General features: G+C 38.6%; 1 non-coding gene across 1 annotated transcript; it reads left to right on the top strand.

Moving 5' to 3' along the window:
• The first annotated feature begins 5,226 nt into the window (after positions 1-5,226).
• On the top strand, positions 5,227-5,330 carry LOC148561526 (small nucleolar RNA R71). Its single transcript, XR_015887202.1, has one exon. It is a non-coding gene; the product is annotated as a small nucleolar RNA R71 (small nucleolar RNA).
• The last annotated feature ends 3,520 nt before the right edge of the window (positions 5,331-8,850 follow it).

Below are 8,850 nucleotides of genomic sequence, written 5' to 3'. Positions count from 1 at the left end.
AACTCTGGTTTTTGATCCCTTTCTGGCACTGAACTCCAGAATTGGGCAGAGAGCTGGCGTTGAACGCCAGTTTGCGTCATCTAAACTTGGGCAAAGTATGGACTATTATCCATTGCTGGAAAGCCCTGGATGTCCACTTTCCAATGCAATTGGAAGCGCGCCATTTTGAGTTCTGTAGCTCCAGAAAATCCACTTTGAGTGCAGGGAGGTCAGAATCCAACAGCATCAGCAGTCCTTCTTCAACCTCTGAATCTGATTTTTGCTCAAGTCCCTCAATTTCAGCCAGAAAATACCTGAAATCACAGAAAAACACACAAACTCATAGTAAAGTCCAGAAATGTGAATTTAACATAAAATCTAATGAAAACATCCCTAAAAGTAACTAGATTCTACTAAAAACATACTAAAAACAATGCCAAAAAGCGTATAAATTATCCGCTCATCACAACACCAAACTTAAATTGTTGCTTGTCCCCAAGCAACTGAAATTCAAATAGGATAAAAAGAAGAGAATATACTATAAATTTCAAACTATCAATGAAACATAGCTTCAATCAGATGAGCGGGACTTGTAGCTTTTTGCCTCTTGAATAGTTTTGGCATCTCACTTTATCCATTGAAGTTCAGAATGATTGGCATCTATAGGAACTCAGAGTTCAGATAGTGTTATTGATTCTCCTAGTTCAGTATGATAATTCTTGAACACAGCTATTTTATGAGTCTTGGCCGTGGCCCTAAGCACTTTGTTTTCCAGTATTACCACCGGATACATAAATGCCACAGACACATAATTGGGTGAACCTTTTCAGATTGTGACTCAGCTTTGCTAAAGTCCCCAATTAGAGGTGTCCAAGGTTCTTAAGCACACTCTTGTTTTGCTTTGGACCTTGACTTTAACCGCTCAGTCTCAAGTTTTCACTTGACACCTACACGCCACAAGCACATGGTTAGGGACAGCTTGGTTTAGCCGCTTAGACCAGGATTTTATTCCTGTAGGCCCTCCTATCCACTGATGCTCAAAGCCTTGGGATCCTTTTTATTTGCCCTTGCCTTTTGGTTTTAAGGGTTATTGGCTTTTTGCTCTTGCCTCTTGGTTTTAAGAGCTTTTGGCTTTTTCTGATTGCTTTTTCTTTTTCTTTCTATATTTTTTTTTCGCCTATATTTTCTCTTTTTTTTTTTCTGCAAGCTTTGTTCTTTGCTGCTTTTTCTTGCTTCAAGAATCAATTTCTTATGATTTTTCAGATTATCAAATAACATGTCTCCTAGTCATCATTCTTTCAAGAGCCAACATATTTAACATTCATGAACAACAACTTCAAAAGACATATGCACTGTTCAAGCATACATTCAGAAAACAAGAAGTATTGTCACCACATCAATATAATTAAAATAAGTTCAAGGATAAATTCGAAACTCATGTACTTCTTGTTCTTTTGAATTAAAACATTTTTCATTTAAGAGAGGTGATGGATTCTATGTCTCTTCCTTGTCTTTGTTGCTCCTCCCTCATTGCTTTTTGATCTTCTCTTATTTCATGGAGCATGATGGAGTGCTCTTGATGTTCCACCCTTAATTGTCCCATGTTGACACTTAATTCTCCTAGGGAGGTGTTGATTTGCTCCCAATAGTTTTATGGAGGAAAATGCATTTGGGGCATCTCCGGGATCTCATGGTGATGAGCTTCCTGCGCCTCTTGAGCTCCATAAATGGGCTCTCTTGCTTGTTCCATCTTTTTCTTAGTGATGGACTTCTCTTCCTTAATAGGAATGTCTCCTTCTATGAAAGCTCCAGCTGAGTAACATAGATGGCAGATAAGATGAGGAAAAGCTAGCCTTGCCATGGGATGACTTTTCGGCTATTTTGTAGAGTTCATTAGAGATGACTTCATGAACTTCTATTTCCTCTCCAATCATGATGCTATGAATCATGATGGCCCGATCCACAGTAACTTCAGATCGGTTGCTAGTGGGAATGATTGAGCATTGGATGAACTCCAACCATCCTCTAGCCACAGGCTTAAGGTCCAATCTTCTTAGTTGAACCGGCTTGCCTTTGGAGTCAATCTTCCATTGAGCTCCTTCCACACATATGTCCATAAGGACTTGGTCCAACCTTTGATTAAAGTTGACCCTTCTAGTGTATGGGCGTTCATCTCCTTGCATCATGGGCAAGTTAAACGCCAACCTCACATTCTCCGGACTAAAATCTAAGTATTTCCCCCGAACCATTGTAACGTAGTTCTTTGGATCCGGGTTCTTACTTTGATCATGGTTCTTGGTGATCCATGCATTGGCATAGAACTCTTGAACCATTAGGATGCCGACTTGTTGGATGGGATTTGTTAGAACTTCCCAACCTCTTTTTTGAATTTCATGTCGGATCTCCGGATACTCATTTCTTTTGAGTTTGAAGGGGACCTCGGGGATCACCTTCTTCTTAGCCACAACATCATAGAAGTGGTCTTGATGGGCTTTGGAGATGAACCTTTCCATCTCCCATGACTCGGAGGTAGAAGCTTTTGTCTTCCCTTTCCCCTTTCTAGAGGATTCTCCGGTCTTAGGTGCCATCAATGGTAATGGAAAAACAAAAAGCTTATGCTTTTACCACACCAAACTTAGAATATTGCTCGCCCTCGAGCAATAAAAGAAAGAATAGAGGAAGAAGAAGAAGAAAATATGGAGAAGAGGGGTGAAGTGTGTTTCGGCCAAGTAGAGAGGAGAGGGTTGTGTTGTGTGGAAATGAGGAAGAATGGAGGGCTATATATAGGGGAGGGAGGGGGGTTAAGGTTCGGCCATTTAGGGTGGGTTTGGGTGGGAAATTGGTTTTGAATTTTGAAGGTAGGTGGAGTTTATGAGGTAGGTTTATGGGGAAGAGTGGATGGATGTGAGTGGTGAAGAGGTGATGGGGAAGAGAGATTAAGGTGATTGGTGAAGGGTTTTTGGGGAAGAGTGTTTATGGGATTGTGTGAAAGAGAGTGGTAAGGGATGAGAAGAAGTGAGTGGAGGTAGGTGGAGATCCTGTGGGGTCCACAGATCCTGAGATGATTCTGTGGGGTCCACAGATCCTGAGATGATCCTGTGGGGTCCACAGATCCTGAGGTGTTCAAGGAATTACAACCTTGCACCAAATTAGGCACGTAAAATGCCCTTGCACACAACTCTGGGCGTTCAGCGCCAGGTTGGTGCCCATTTTGGGCATTCAACGCCCATTTTCTGGCCATTTCCGGCGTTGAACGCCAGAACCATGCTTGTTCTGGGCGTTCAGTGCCCAGATACTGCCCATTTTGGGCGTTCAGCGCCAAAACCATGCTCTGTTCTGGCGTTGAACGCCAGGCACATGCTTCCTCCAGGGTGTGATTTTTCTTTTGCTGTTTTTGATTCCATTTTCAATTTTTTTATATTTACTTTGTGACTCCACATGATCATGAACCTATAAAGACATATAACTAAGAAAAAGATAGTTAGATAAAAATTGGGTTGCCTCCTAACAAGCGCTTCTTTAATGTCAATAGCTTGACAGTGGGCTCTCATGGAGCCTCACAGATGTTCAGAGCATTGTTGAGACTCTCCAACACCAAACTTAGAGTTTGGATATGGGGGTTCAACATAAAACTTAGAGTTTGGTTGTGGCCTCCCAACACCAAACTTTGAGTTTGACTGTGGGGGCTTTGTTTGACTCTACTTTGAGAGAAGCTTTTTGTGCTTCCTCTCCATGGATGTAGAGAGAGATCCTTGAGTTGTAAACACAAGGTTGTCCTCATTCAATTGAAGGATTAATTCTCCTCTGTCCACATCAATCACAGCTCTTGTTGTGGCTAGGAAAGGTCTTCCTAGGATGATGGATTAATCCTCTTCCTTTCCAGTATCTAGGACTATAAAATCAGCAGGGATGTAAAGGCCTTCAACCTTTACTAGCACGTCCTCTACTTGTCCATAAGCCTGTTTTCTTGAATTGTCTGTCATCTCTAATGAGATTTTAGCAGCTTGCACCCCATAGATTCCCAGTTTCTCTATTACAGAGAGTGGCATGAGGTTTATTCCTGAACCAAGGTCACACAGAGCCTTAAAGATCATGGTGCCTATGGTACAAGGTATTATGAACTTTCCAGGATCCTGTTTCTTCTGAGGCAATGTCAGTTGATCCAGAGCACTTAGTTCATTGGTGAACAAGGGAGGTTCATCTTCCCAAGTATCAATGCCAAATAATTTGGCATTTAGCTTCATGATTGCACCAAGGAACTTGGCATCTTGCTCTTCAGTAACATCCTCATTCTCTTCAGAAGAGGAACACTCATCAGAGCTCATGAATGGCATAAGGAGGTTCAATGGAATCTCTATGGTCTCTAGATGAGCCTCAGAGTCCTTTGGTTCCTCAGAGGGAAGCTCCTTATTGATCACTGGACGTCCCAGGAGGTCTTCCTCCTTGGGATTCACGTCCTCCTCTCCCTCATTGGGTTCGGCCATTTTGGTTATGTCAATGGCCTTGCACTCTCCTTTTGGATTTTCTTTTGTATTGCTTGGGAGACTGCTAGGAGGGATTTCAGTGATCCTTTTACTCAACTCGCCCACTTGTGCTTCCAAATTTCTAATGGAAGACCTTGTTTCATTCATGAAACTCACAGTGGCCTTAGATAGATCAGAGACTAAGTTTGCTAAGCTAGATGGGTTCTGCTCAGAATTCTCTGTCTGTTGCTGAGTGGATGATGGAAAAGGCTTGCTATTGCTAAACCTGTTTCTTCCACCATTATTAAAGCCTTGTTGAGGCTTTTGATCCTTCCATGAGAAATTTGCATGATTTCTCTATGATGAGTTATAGGTGTTTCCATAAGGTTCACCTAAGTAATTCACCTCTGCTATTGCAGGGTTCTCAGGATTATAGGCTTCTTCTTCAGAAAATGCCTCTTGAGTACTGTTGGATGCAGCTTGCATTCCATTCAGACTCTGAGAAATCATATTGACTTGCTGAGTCAGTATTTTGTTCTGAGCCAATATGGCATTCAGAGTATCAATTTCAAGAACTCCCTTCTTCATAGGCGTCCCATTATTCACAGGATTCCTCTCAGAAGTGTACATGAACTGGTTATTAGCAACCATGTCAATGAGTTCTTGAGCTTATGCAAGCGTTTTCTTTAGGTGAATGGATCCACCTGCAGAAGTATCCAATGACATCTTTGATAGCTCAGATAAACCATCATAGAATATATCCAGGATGGTCCATTCTGAGAGCATGTCAGAAGGACACTTTTTGGTCAACTGTTTGTATCTTTCCCAAGCTTCATAGAGGGATTCACCATCTTTTTGTTTGAAGGTTTGAAAATCCACTCTAAGCTTGCTCAGCTTTTGAGGAGGAAAGAACTTGGCTAAGAAAGCCGTGACCAGCTTATCCCAAGAGTTCAGGCTATCTCTAGGTTGAGAGTCCAACCAGATTCTAGCTCTGTCTCTTACAGCAAAAGGGAAAAGCATGAGCCTGTAGACTTCAGGATCTACTCCATTAGTCTTTACAGTATCACAGATCTGCAAGAATTCAGTTAAGAACTGAAAAGGATCTTCGGATGGAAGTCAATGAAACTTGCAGTTCTGCTGCATTAGAGAAACTAGCTGAGGTTTCAGCTCAAAATTGTTTGCTCCAATGGCATGAATGGAGATGCTTCTTCCATGTAAATTGGAATTAGGTGCAGTAAAGTCACCAAGCATTCTCCTTGCATTATTATTATTTTCAGCTGCCATCTTCTTTTCCTGTTTGATAATTTCTTACAGGTGCTTGCTGGTTTGTTGTAATTCAGCTTCTCTTAGTTTCCTCTTCAGAGTCCTTTCAGGTTCTGGATCTGCTTCAACAAGAATATTTTTGTCCTTGCTCCTGCTCATATGACAAAGAAGAGGGCACAGAAAAATAATAATAATAGAGATCCTTTTTTTTGTGAGTGAGGGAGAGATGTTAGTAGATGAATAAACAAATAGAAGGAGATAAGAGAGAAGAGAATTTTCGAAAATTATTTTTGAATAAAGAGTTAGTGATTTTCAAAAATAGTTTTTGAAAAAGGTTAGTAATTTTTCGAAAATTAAAATAAAAATTTAAAATAATTAGTTAATTAAAAAGAAATTTTGAAAAAAGAGGGAAGATATTTTCAAAAATTAGAGAGAGAGGGAGTTAGTTAAGTAGTTTTGAAAAGGATAAGAAACAAACCAAAAGTTAGTTAGTTAGTTGAAACTAATTTTGAAAATCAATTTTGAAAAGATAAGAAGTTAAGAAGTTAGAAAAGATATTTTGAAATCAAATTTTTGAAAAAGATATGATGAGAAGATATTTTTAAAAAGATATGATAGAAATTAGTTTTTGAAAAAGATTTGATTTTTAAAATCACAATTAATGACTTGATTCACAAGAAATCACAAGATATGATTCTAGGACTCAAAGTTTGAATCTTTCTTAACAAGCAAGTAACAAACTTGAAATTTTTGAATCAAAACATTAATTGATGATGTTATTTTCGAAAATATGATATAAAAATAAGAAAAATATTTTTGAAAAATATTTTTGGAATTTTCAAAAATAACTAAGAAATTTGAAAAAGATTTGATTTTTGAAAAATATTTTGAAAAAGATAAAATTTTCAAATTGAAAATTTGATTTGACTCATAAGAAACAACTTAATTTTTAAAAATTTTTGAAAAAGTCAACTCAATTTTCGAATTTGATGAGAGAAAAAGGGAAAGATATTTTTTTGATTTTTGAATTTTTAATGATGAGAGAGAGAAACATGAAAATGATGCAATGCATGAGAATTTTAGATCAAAACATGTGATGCATGCAAGAATGCTATGAATGTCAAGATGAACACCAAGAACACTATGAAGATCATGATGAACATCAAGAACACATTTTTGAAAAATTTTTAATGCAAAGAAAACATGCAAGACACCAAACTTAGAATTCTTTAATGCTTAGACACTAAGAATTCAAGAATGCATATGGAAAACAAGAAAAGACACAAAACATGCAAATGCAAAGATCAAACAAGAAGACTTACCAAGAACAACTTGAAGATCATAAAGAACACTACGAATGCATGAGAGTTTTCGAAAAAAATGCAGGATGAGTATGCAATTGACACCAAACTTATAACATGACTCAAGACTCAAACAAGAAACACAAAAATATTTTTTTGATTTTTATGATTTTATGATTTTTTTTGTATTTTCTTTTAATTTTTTCGAAAATCATTTTGAAAAAGAAAAATAAGGATTCCAAAATTTTTAATATGGATTCCAGGAATCTAGCATTCTTAGTCTAAAGCTCCAATCAAAGGGTCAGGCATGGCTTAATAGCCAGCCAAGCTTTAGCATGTAATCCAGACATGACACGCCTAACATTCCCTACAGACATGGCTTTACAGCCAGCCAGGCTTCAACATGCTTCATGAAACACTAGAATTCATTCTTAAAAATTCTGAAGAAAAATATATTTTTGAAAACATTTTTATTTTAAGATTTTTTCGAAAACAAAGGAGAAATTTTTGAAAAATTTTTTAAAAAATTTTTGAAAACAAAACAAAAAGAAAATTACCTAATCTGAGCAACAAGATGAACCGTCAGTTGTCCAAACTCGAACAATCCCCAGCAACGGCGCCAAAAACTTGGTGCGCAGAAATTGTGATTACACTTTGATTATGTAAAATTCATCGCTCTTTCTTTCCCTGGTAATGGCGCCAAAAACATGATGCCAATACCATGGTTCACAACTTCGCACAACTAACCAGCAAGTGCACTGGGTTGTCCAAGTAATACCTTACGTGAGTAACGGTCGAATCCCATAGAGATTGTTGGTATGAAGCAAGCTATGGTCACCTTGTAAATCTCAGTCAGGCGGATATAAAATAGTAATGGGGTTTTCGAAAATAATTAATAGAATAGGGATAGAAATACTTATGTAAATCATTGGTGAGAATTTCAGATAAGCGAATAGAGATGCTTTCGTTCCTCTGAACCTCTGCTTTCCTGCTATCTTCATCCAATCAGTCTTACTCCCTTCCATGGCTGGCTTTATGTGATACATCACCACTGTCAATGGCTACTTTCGGTCTTCTCTCGGGAAAATGATCCAAATGCCCTGTCACGGCACGGCTAATCGTCTGGAGGCATCACCCTTGTCAATGGTTTCATCCTATCCTCTCAGTGAAAATGGTCAACGCACCCTGTCACGGCACGGCTATTCATCTGTCGGTTCTCGATCATGCTGGAATAGGATTTACTATCCTTTTGCGTCTGTCACTACGCCCGGCAATCGCGAGTTTGAAGCTCGTCACAATCATTCAATCATTGAATCCTACTCGGAATACCATACACAAGGTTTAGACTTTCTGGATTCTCATGAATGCCGCCATCATTCTAGCTTACACCACGAAGATTCTGATTAAGAGATCTAAGAGATACTCATTCAGTCGAAGGTAGAAGGGAAGTGGTTGTCAGGCACGCGTTCATAGGGAATGATGATGATCGTCACGTTCATCACATTCAGGTTGAAGAGCGAATGAATATCTTAGAAGCGAAATAAGATGAATTGAATAGAAAACAGTAGTACTTTGCATTAATCTATGAGGAACAGCAGAGCTCCACACCTTAATCTATGGAGTGTAGAAACTCTACCATTGAAAATACATAAGTGAAAGGTCTAGGCATGGCCGAATGGCCAGCCCTTCTAATCTAAGAACCAGGCATCCAATGATGATCCTAAGATCCTAAGATGATCAAAAGATCTCTAATAGAATAGTAAAAGGTCCTATTTATAATAAACTAGCTACTAAGGTTTACAGAAGTAAGTAATTGATGCATAAATCCACTTCCGGGGCCCACT

This window comes from Arachis ipaensis, chromosome B6 (genome assembly GCF_059453495.1).
Source record: "Arachis ipaensis isolate K30076 ecotype BB chromosome B6, ASM5945349v1, whole genome shotgun sequence".
Classification (NCBI taxonomy): Eukaryota; Viridiplantae; Streptophyta; class Magnoliopsida; order Fabales; family Fabaceae; genus Arachis; species Arachis ipaensis.
The sequence above is the reverse complement of the archived record's forward strand: the minus strand, read 5'-3'. Positions and strand labels throughout refer to the sequence as shown.